Genomic DNA, 11,979 nt, shown 5'->3' on the forward strand with positions numbered 1-11,979 from the left:
AGATAGATAGATAGATAGATAGATAGATAGATAGATAGATAGATAGATAGATAGATAGATAGATAGATAGATAGATAGATAGATAGATGTGGTGCATTGTGACTGACTGCATCTCTGTCTTCGTGCCTTTCTCTCCTCTCGTCCTCCTGCAAAGGAGGCAGAGACAGCAATAAGGAGGCATAATGTTGCAAATTGCAGCCACTAAGTAACGTTTGTAGGTTTTTTTTAACTTCTCATAAGGTAACTGAGTCAAAAATGGGACAGTGTGTGTGTCAATGTGCGCGTTGGGCCTGGTGTGGGACAGGTGCGCTGTTTTTCAGCTTAATACAAATGTGAAATAAAAATTTGTGACTTTGTAGGATAACTTGTTTTTACTGACAGGTGAAGCACAGAGAGACAATTTCAGATTTAGACTTGAACGTTTAATGCAGATGATTAAAGCCATACACCACTTTCAGCTGGAGTAAAAACAGATCTGATGGAAACCCTCTGAGTTTTTGGTAAAGAATCAAAGCAAACATCACATATTTATTCATTCTCTTCCAGGTTGGCCACACCCCTTTGGAAAGACGTCACAGCGATTGAGAGGTGCTTCATACCCAGTCGCCAGATGCTTTCAACTACAGTTCTACAACCTGATGAGAAATAACTGTTTTGGTGGAAGGTGTAAATTAAATAATTTGTCCCTTAAAAAGTACAGCCTGTACTGAGATAACCCAGAGTGCACACTACTATTTAATCAGAGCTTAATCACGGTACAAAAGAATATACAGTTACGCAAAAATAATCTAGATATCTCAACAAAATATTTCTATGTTAAGTACAAATAAAAATATGTGCAAACAGAATAAATTTCCCTAATGAATTTCCCTTCAGGGTAATGGCTTGTGGCATTTCCGGAAGGATCCCACAGGTGTGGGCCAGATCTGGTGTCAGGCTGGTGCAGCTGCTGGCAACTGGTTTGTAAACTGGATGTGGGCCAGGTCTGGCAATACTGGCACTGTTGTTAAGATAGCATGGCACAACGGGAACTGGTTTTGTTTGTGTTTTATGTGGTGCTGACCCATGCATGGAGTACATCTGACAAACCACATCTGGGCCACCAAAGGGCTGCCATTCTTTGCTGTATCTGAGCAGAGTGGTAAAGTGCATTGTGTGGGTCAGAACTGGGTGGCAAATTTTGCTATGTTGGGTTTGGTTACCTTCTCTTCTTGGCACATATTTCTGTTGTTGTGTGACAAAGTTTTAAGATTATTCTGCAAATTATATAAAAAAAAATTCGAAACAGTAGCCTGTAGGTTGAGAAACTTCTGAGTTACTGTCAGCTTTTGTTTGGTTGTCGGTGGGAATATTGTTCTCTGCAAACCTTGTTTGGGAACAAATTTTTGATGTAGTGCAGATCTCTGATTCTCAGAGGCAGATCTGAACAGCTCCTGTTCTGGCCAGCCCTGAGAAGCATCCATCACACTTCGGCTGATGGTCCACCGCTGGCTGGTCCTGTCACTGCCACTCAGATMGTGCAACACTCACACAACAGCCACGAGAACGACTGCTGTGCGATGAAAAGGGCACATCGACTTATAATTGGAACTGCGCCCATACTGAGCTGGAGACTAATTAGCTGTGCATCCAGAAGTGTGACTTCCATACTAATGGAAGAATATTTTGTTTGCAGCTGTTCAGCCTTCAGCAGGTAAGCTGACAGAACACCATTCATTCTTCCTTTGATGAAATTTGTGAAACGTGAGCATAATATAATCACACACAAACATTATGGGATCATAATAATCCTTCATTAAGACAATTTGGAACAAGAGCATTCGATAAATTATTCAGCTATTTTGTCAAGTCCTCTCTTCTCTACATGCCATACAGTATTTATTTCTCTGATGTTTATTTAGCATCACGGCTAATTTAAGTAATTGTAAGCTCTAATGATGCTTACTCACAGATGGCTTCCTATTAAGTCTTATAAAGGATATATAAATTTGATGTTTAGACAGGAAGGTGACGACTAATCAGTTTCATGAGCAATTCTTACTTTAAGAAAGCAGCAGACACTGTGACTAAAAGTAATTTGGTAGCTGTAGTTATTTCTGTCTTTCACACACGTATAAAGAGAAAGCACACAGCACACACACGATGCGGAACAACATTTGAAGTTCACCTGAAAGCTTCAGTGGAAGGCTGCTATAGTCATTAGAGCAAAAACTGCAAGACAGAAAAGTTAAAAAAAAATTACATTCTGAATACGAAATATGATGAATGTTGACTGAAATAAACCAAAGGTGGTTAGAATTCAGCAAAAACAAAGCCAGTTGGAGTTCTTTTTATGCATTTTTTGCACACATGGAAGCATTTTGTTTCATAACCTGTCTTTAAAAATGGCTTTTAACCTCATATAAATGTTAAATATGTTATGTAGTTTCATTTGTAGGGTGCTGGATCAACAAATTCACAAAACAGCAAAGCTTGCTATTTAAAAAACAAATCTAATTCATGAAACATGTTGTGCTCCTGGATAACATTTAATCCAAATCCACTTTGCAACTTTCTTTAATCATAAAAAGATGTAAACACTCCCCTAGATATTTGCATAAAAGACATTTTGGCATCATAAGCTGTTAAAATCTGTAGTAAAGTGAAGAAAAGAAGAAGTGTTGTACTTGATGCGGAATTGTGAGAGAAACATAAAACAGGAAAGAGGAGGAGCAGACAGTTAAAATAATTGCAAATGACTCAAAAAGATAAAATAAGTAGGTCCTCTGGATGGGTTCTTCTTTAGTGAAACGTTTCATCTCTCCTCCAAGAGACTTCTTCAGTCTGATGAGTTTCAGGTGAAACTCAGCCTTATAAGTCTTGCCTCCACATGGACAAACAGGTTAGTCAAATGCAAAATAGGGCCATCGACTAACAATAGGCTTGATTGGCTCTATTGTTCATAGAGGGTCATGTGCCCCATCACCTGACCCGTGTCGTGTTATGTAAATGTAGTGAATGCAAGCGGGGGTTCAACATCCCCTTGTTTTTGTCCCTCTCTCCCTCTTTGTGTTGGTATCGTTGAGTCATACTTGCAATTACGGCATTGTAGGAGGAGGACAACTGGACACGAAGGCCTCCACCTCTGTTTAATGGTGGACAGTTTTTCTTCACAAAGATGGCTTCCTTTACTCCTCTCTCAAACCAARGTTCCTCTCTATCAAGGATGAGAACATCTTCATCCCTGAAAGAGTGACCGCTGGCCTGTAGATGAGTGTAAACTGCAGAGTCCTGACTCGACGACGTAGCTCGTCTGTGCTGGCTCATTGTTTTGAACAGTGGCTGTTTTGTTTCCCCAATGTATGACTGATCACAGTCCTCCTGACACTAGCATATGCTATATTACTCTGTTTTTGTTGGGGAACTGGATTTTTGGGATGAACTAATCTTTGTCGTAACGTGTTTTGGGGTTTGAAAGCCACTGGGACATCATGTTTAGAGAATAAGCGTCTCATTTTCTCTGAAACTCCCACAACATATGGAATGAGGACTGGTTTGTGTCTGGGTTTAGGGTCTTCATTTTCAGCTGGTTGTTGGCTGAAATCCTGTTTGGGTTTCTTGTCTGCTTTCAGAAAGAGTCTGCGGTTTCTGAAACTGTGCCTGGAATCAACCTATTTCACATATGGGGGGCAATATTATAGGCAGAAACATGGGTGTGCTATGGGCTCCCCAGTTTCCCCTATTGTTGCAAACCTGTACATGGAGGAGGTGGAAAAAAGAGCTCTGATGTCCTTTATAGGGATGCCACCGAGCCATTGGTTCAGATATGTTGATGACACATGGGTTAAAATTAAATCCAAGGAAGTCCAGCATTTCACTGATCACATCAACTCTGTGGATAAATATATTAAGTTCCCACGAGAGGATGTAAAAGATGTCAGGTTGGCATTCCTGGACTGTGATGTCTCAGTTTCAGATGGAGGATGYTTGGAAAGTGACGTGTATCGCAAACCCACCTATTTGTGTTTTGATTCCCATCACCCACTGGACCATAAGTTCGGAGTCATCAGAACTCTGTACCACAGAGCAGACAGTGTCCCCACAAACACAGAAGCCAGAGAGAAAGAGAAGTCACACACGAGACAGGCCCTGGAGCAGTGCAGTTATCCTAACTGGGCTTTTCTGAAAGCAGACAAGAAACCCAAACAGAATTCCAGCCAACAACCAGCTGAAAATGAAGACCCTATACCCAGACCCAAACCAGTCATCATTCTATATGTGGCGGGAGTTTCAGAGAAACTGAGACGTTTATTCTCTAAACATGAAAGCCCAGTGGCTTTCAAACCCCAAAACACGTTACGACAAAGATTAGTTCACCCCAAAAATCCAGTTCCCCAGCAAAAACAGTGTAATATAGTATATGCTGTTAAGTGTCAGGAGGACTGTGATCAGTCATACATTGGAGAAAAGAAACAGCCACTGTTCAAAACAATGAGCCAGCACAGARGAGCTAAGTCGTCGGGTCAGGACTCTGCAGTTTACACTCATCTACAGGCCAGCGGTCACTCTTTCAGGGATGAAGATGTTCTCATCCTTGATYGAGAGGAACGTTGGTTTGAGAGAGGAGTAAAGGAAGCCATCTTTGTGAAGAAAAACCGTTCACCATTAAACAGAGGTGGACGCCTTCGTGTCCAGTTGTCCTCCTACTACAATGCTGTAATTGCAAGTATGACTCAGCTCCCTGTGAGCAAAAGGTGTGAATCAGGGCCCCAATGATACCAACACAAAGATGGAGAGAGGGACAAAAACAAGGGGATGTTGAACCCCCGCTTGCATTCATTACATACACATAACACGACACGGGTCAGGTGATGGGYCACATGACCCTCTATGAACAATAGAGCCAATCAAGCCTATTGTTAGTCGATGGCCCTATTTTGCATAACCTGTTCGTCCAGGTGGAGGCAGGGCTTATAAGGCTGAGTTTACCTGAAACTCATCAGACTGAAGAAGTCTCTTGGAGGAGAGACGAAACGTTTCACTAAAGAAGAACCCATCCAGAGGACCTACTTATTTTGTCTTTTTGAAATCAGAACTTAACTATAACCCTGATTTGACACCATCAGCAATTTTTTTTGCAATGATCACTCATGTTTGCATGCAGGGAATAAACTCCATAAACAGAGGAACATGGGGGCAGCTAGTAACATGTCTGTAAATCTATCTGAGCAGAAATGCACTTCAGATGTTTGAAAAGGATCATTAAGATTTTGAAATATCAAATAAAATGTGATTAAATAATGTGCCAAACAATTCTTGTGAAAGGGTTAGCAGAAGTATACTCTCACTCAGTAACAATTTAGAGTTACCAATTAGCCTAATATGCATGTTTATCGTCTGTGGGAGAAAACCGGAGGACCCAGAAAACCCACATGTGCACAGYGAGAACTTGACCCAAAGAGGCCCCCGGGCAGGAGGCGATATCCTGCAACTTTCTCGCTGTGAGGTGACAGCTCCAACAAATGCACCGCCGCGCCGCCCTTATTAACATTATGGTGGCGTTTATTAAAATCTAACCATCTGCATTTCGTAATTTCAGCAGGTGGTTTTTGGCTTCATTTAGTTCAACAAATGACTGTAACTCAACCGGAATGACATAAAAGCCGGTCAGTCGAGATGGGTTACATAACGATTTTTTAACAGTTTCTGGCTCTTTGGTGCACTGTTCTGAGTGCTGTTGTGATCCTGTTTTGAGCACAAGACAAAACGGACGTTCTCCAAATATGCTGCTGCACACTCGCACCCTTCATCGTCCATGCACAATCGCAAATTCAGTCAACTCAGGGGAACATCACTCAAACTACTGAAGAGTGTCAGGCGATGATTACTGTCATCCACCTGTACYCTCCTTGTACTCCAGTAATGGAGCGGGCCACAGCGGTGCCTGTGGAGATGATGCTTTAAGAGCTTTAATGAAGTAGATGTGAGCCATCTATGCTGCCCTTTTTTATTCAGTCTTACCAAAAAAAGAAGCTTAGCATAAAAAGTCAGGAAATTTGTGTTTGGTAGATTATTTCTTTGTTGTAGCAATGCTTAAATCTTATTTTYTCTGAAAGTCTGTTGATTTCTTTTTAAATGGTTCCATTTTAGTAAGGAACATGCATTTGTGGGATGAGCAGCAGAGCTGATTATGTGGTTTGTGTGCATGAACAATTTGCCAAATATTCTGCCAAACAACTTATTTTGTTGTTGCTACACTTGTTTTGAGCTTCTGGTACCCCCAGGTGCTGCTATAAAATTTATTGCCAAGAATCATTGTTCTAAACAAAAATTTTTACCAAAAACAAACTCCCATACTTGTTGTGCAAAGTACAGTATATTTAATACTATATGAAATATTTTAAATCACCTTTGCTTTTTTTGCACTTTGCTTAATCTAATCCAATGTATATAGGCTGTGTGAAGGTCTTCATTGGACTTTGTCTGCATCATCACTCATTTCCTGTCCAGTATTGGAACCTGGCCAAGGCAACATATTGTGTAGTAAAGATCTGAGCATCTTACAGCCTGTGGGCCTTTTCCAGGCCATTAGCCTTCTCTGTCCAGCCTGCAGGACATCAATAGTCTATGAGAGATTTAGAATTTCTGCCGTCTAGTTATGTGGTCAATTCAATTTTGATGAGATAGACTGAATATTTCTGATGACTGAAACTTTATTCATTTTTTAATCCTATTTACTTGTTTTATGAGACATAAACAGGCTTTATGTACTCCAAAATGATTCCATGTTCCTTTCTAACCTGTGTCTACTTAGTTCATTTTGGATCTGCTGTTATGAGTTGGGGTTTAATATTGTTTTTGAGTCTCCTGAGACTTTGCTGCAGAATTCATCCGTGACTGCAGCAGCAAGAGCATCAGTCATCATCACAGAGGATTATGTGACTGTTGGTCTAATACAGAGCAATATCAATATCAGTCTTTGCGCTACATCTGTCTCATGTGGAATTTAACTTGATTCAAGGTAGTCTGATGATTGTCTTTTCCCTGCAGAGACTCCAAAACTGAGTTACATTTTAATCTTCCGCTGGATCTTGGCACCATAACTTACAGCATCTAAATTAAATGAGGCGGGTTACTCACACACAGAGAAACAGGTATCTGGCAGAGAAGAAATTGTGGGAAATTAAAAATGTCTTTTGTGGGCTGTACTGTGGTCAAAAGAAGAAATTTTTAATTATTTGTACACAAGAGTCCACAGTGTATCTGACATAGAGGTGGAACAAATGGCTCTTTGAAGGGATTCCGATCTTGATGAGCCGTTAGTTTCATAAAGCCGTTTGATTTTGAACGAGTGACGTCATCACGTAGGGGTACATGTCAACCCATTCACCGTACAGGATGACTCCATGGCTTCATGTAGGCTGTACCACGTGCTACAGAAACCGTTTCCCCCTGAGCCACTGCACTCCACCACTCTTCCTGTGTTCAGTGAAAAAGTAAAGGAGGAGTGATTGTCTCTGTGGTTAAAGAGAAAAAAAAGATATGCCTACTTATAAGGCTAAATTTACCTGCAACGCCTCAGAATGAAGAAGATTCTTGGAGAAGATATGAAACATTTCAATGAAGAAGAGCCTGTCCAGAAGACCCACTTATTTTTTAGATGCCATAAAACAAGTTTCAGATTTAGGCTGCWTTTAAATTTGTCAGATTTTTGACAAACATCCCTTCTTCAAAGAATTTTTTGAAACAAACTCTTACAGCGGATGAATCTTTGAATGTGCTACTACCAAGCACAAGGATTGACTTTTTGTCACTACACTCCTGCATAAAGTATATAGAAAGAACATATATTCCTAATGGTAACTTTTACTAAATAGAAGCCTTTTGTTACTACCTGCCTACATGAAACAAACAGAGGGCAGAAAGCACACATGCATTACATTTTACCAAATGCATGCAGTCGTAAACACACTCATGTACAGTCTGCTTTGAGCCCTCCATGACAGGAAGAGTGTGATGATGAATGGGTTATATCCACTTGCTCCAGACAGCCTTTCTGCAGAGCGGACGCAGGGACAGAGAAGGGCATCGGTCAATGCACGCTTTAGCCAACGTTTTCACTTGTGTGTGCTAAATGCACGTGTGTTTCAATGCACACCATGGATGTGGTCCTATCTCTTTCTGCGACCAGTGGAATACTCCAGGCCTCTTCCTCCCTTCCCATCTGCCCCTGTATCACCTCTTCGTCCCTCAGCTTGCCGCCCTGACAGGCAGAGTTGCCACAGTGATGGATGACTCTGTGCTTAGTTTCAGTGTCAGAGTCTTGCTCCTCTGCTACCTGCCATGTGGGTCCCTGTCAAAGACTTCCTGTCGGGTCAGCTCTAATGTTTCCCGGTGTCTACCTTCTTTTTGTTTCCTCCGCTCTTTCATATTCATCCCTGCATTTTGTGGTTCACAACTGGGACCGGTTTTCAAAAAGTTTAAACTCCCAGTAACACCTTGTCAGTTTGAGAACTTCCAAAGATCCACCGAATGTTTGTGCCCTCCTAATATTTTCATTCAAAGCAGTTCTCTGTTTCTATATTCGGAGTGCCAGGAGGGTAAATGCAAAACATGTTAATGAACATCATAATGAGCTTCATGATGGGAAGTCACTGCTCCCATRTTTGTCAACACACTGTGCACACAGCTGCATTTTACAGCTTGTGGTGGCCTCTTCATTATACAGCGAGCTTCCTTAAGAGTGACCCCAGTTTTGCACCATGCATTTTAAATATCTGGTCCTTTGAAAATGAGGTCCACAAGTGAGGCACTCTTGAGCTTCGTCTGCYAATGTAATTAGCCAATTAGTCTCTTCTTTATTAGAAACCAGCAGCGGCGGCAGCCATGCGTTTCTGCTACCAGGGACTAGTTAGTATGTTCTAATGAGCCTTTAGCTCCCAACCAGAAACTCTGTCAAGCATTATTAATAAAGAGGCTATTTGTTCAGGCCTTCCAGTTTAAACACTGTTGATACCACAGAGCCACGCTTATTAAGATTTATCTGCAAGAGTTATGAGCAAGGTGGCACCGTGACACTGTATTTCAGATAGGTGACAAAGAAAACAAAGATAAATTCTCAGTGCTCTGAGTGTCATGAGTCGTGAGTCATGATTGTTTTCTGCATTGGAAAAATACCACAAGTGTGTGTGCTTGCGGTCTTTTTACGCTACTTTCTGTGATTACTATTGCTATTTATAGTATGTTATGAACAGATTCATGTTTTCTGAGAAAACATCCCCTTGGTTTTGTGTTCACAATTGCTGCCATAATTTTAACTACAGCTTGCCAAATAGTTGCTTTAGACTATCAGACTGTCAATAGAAACAAGGAAGATACAGAAATTACATCCTCATGTGGCTCAGGAAAAAAATACTTTCAAATTTCAGCTCTCCGCTCTGCGGTATTGCAGAGTAATCATCACAAACTCAATGTGCTCATGACAAAAGCAGTTTGTGACAGGTAAATTTTAAAGCGTRTGGTGTTGAATTTTTCTCAGCATGAAACTGTTCAAAGAGGCAGTAGATGAATGTGGAGATAAAAAAAAGAAAAGTGCCCTCAAGGAGCTTTAACAGTATTGACTATTATTGAGAAATGACAAAATTATGTACAATGAACAAAACTAGAAAATGTAGTTGCATGGGAGGCGTTCTTCAAATGTAGGTAAACTTAAAAATATTTAATTGAGTAAACAAAAATTTTCTTTTATTTTGTAACACAATTCAAAGCTTCTAAATTTATGTATGAATTTCCCATCTTGTAACTATAACTAATGTTAAAGCAACTGCCTTGTAAACATTTTAATTTATGTTAAACAGGGTGTACACTAAACATGTCTCCAGAATATTTACTGACCCCCCCCCCCCCAAAAAAAAAAAAAAAAAAACATGAGAAAAGTATCTATACTGTGATATCACCAATTAGGCTAATGAGCAAATACACAGAGTGCAAACCAATACAAAACCTGGGAAATTCCAGCTTCATCATAATGCACTGTGTAAATGTTTTAAATAAAAAATATAGTGATGCATCACCAACAAGCTGTGACACCAGACCAGAAAAGATGCTACATAAGAGCTTATCTCAGACACAAAACTGCGCGAACCACCGGGGACACCTCGCAGTCTGAAATGGGACTGCTCTGTCTCACCGTCTCAACAACGCTTGCATGAGTGACGTCGTCTCTGCCTCGTCGTTTGACTGGCAGAATAAACACTGTAACCGCAACAGCAGCGCCGTGAAACCAAACTGCTGGCAACAACAGAGGCAGACAGACATGCCACAACTGTGACAGCATACAACGGGGGAGATAACGGCACGCAGCGTTTGCAGAGAAAGGTGTGTGAGCCCAGCGATGATAATAGAGTTAGGGAAGCAGTGTGACATCAGAAGCGTTTCTGATGAATATGACAGTTCGGTAGGGGGGGGTCTGGATGAAGAAGCTTTGAAGGATGAATGTACGTGAAGGCAGTCACTAAAAGCTTGTCTAAGATTAAAATCAGAGCGTGGGCAGGTATCATTCWCAGGAAAACTGAGGCAGTCATCTTCTAGCTACTCTTGAAAGCAGAACAAGCATATTAAAGGAGTACTTTAACTATTTTTAATGTGATTCATCAGTTTTTCCTGTCCGAGTCACAGTGGAGCCCATCTCATCTATTATGAAAGATGGGGTACACCAAGGACAGGTCGCAAGTCCATCACAGGGCCATGTAGGAGACAAACAACCATTTACCCTTTTACTCACACCTAGGATCCATGAAAACATCATGCAGAAAAGACCAGGAATTGAACCTTCAATCTTCTCACTGTGAAGAGGTGTTCCAATAGTCTAAATAAGTTAATACCTTATTAGCAATGACATCACTCACAGTGCATAGAGTACAGAGGCGAAAGTCTTCATGCAGAGTAAGCTAAAGGCTAGTCTAATGAGTTTCAGTTAGCTTGTGGGTTTTCAGTTGCATCTTACTCAAAAACAACATAATGTGAAAAAACACTACATTAGCTAGTACTTAACCTTTCCATTTTTGCACAATACTGTTTATTAATTTGTCACTGTTTTTATAACCAGCCAACATTTGTGTTATTACATATATGTGTGTYTGTGCTGAGCAAGAATAGACTGTGTTTTAGCTGATGGTGCTGAGGCTGCAAATTTCTCAGTCCACTGGGAGTGGAATAAACTTTTGGATGGATTATATGGGTTGATCAGGTGGACTGACATACTTACAGCCTCAGCACCATCTGCTTATACATAGTCTACCTACAACCAATCTCACAAATGCTGGTTAAAGCTCTATCATAAAAATAAAAAGATGTCATGTTACATGAACACCGTTCAGAAATGCTGGCATCATCTCTGGGTCAAAGCTTGTTTGGTAATCGCTCTCTTCTTGATGGTTTACTTGGAATTCTTGGCCCATTTGCTCTTTATTGCTCATCTGTGGTCAAGAATCTTGGAGTGTTTTTAGACAGRGCTTTTAAATTTGAGAAACAAATATCTTCAATTGTTAAAACCAGRTTTTATCAGCTCCATCTAATTTCCAAAGCAAAATCTTACATTCCCCACAAAGACCTTGAAACTCTTATCCATGCTTTTATTATAMCTAGACTGGACTMTTGCAACTCTTTATATGTTGGTTTGGAACAATCATCTCTCCYTCYCTTGCAGTTAGTCCAGAACGCTGCTGCACACGTTTTAACAGGTTCTAGAAGGCAGGACCACATCACTCCTGTTTTATCTGACTTGTACTGGCTGCCTGTTCACTTTCATATTAATTTTAAGACCCTTTTACTTACGTTTAAAGTTTTAAATGATCTGGCACCCAGTTATTTATTGGCCCTGTTGCACTTTTATACACCACACTGAGAACTGAGATCCTCTAATCAGATGCTTTTAGTGAAGCCAAAGGTAAAACTTAAGCATAGAAGGGAACAAGCTTTTGCTGTGGCATCCCCCAGACT

The sequence above is a fragment of the Austrofundulus limnaeus genome, unplaced genomic scaffold (assembly GCF_001266775.1).
Source record: "Austrofundulus limnaeus strain Quisiro unplaced genomic scaffold, Austrofundulus_limnaeus-1.0 Scaffold93, whole genome shotgun sequence".
In the NCBI taxonomy this organism is placed as follows: domain Eukaryota; kingdom Metazoa; phylum Chordata; class Actinopteri; order Cyprinodontiformes; family Rivulidae; genus Austrofundulus; species Austrofundulus limnaeus.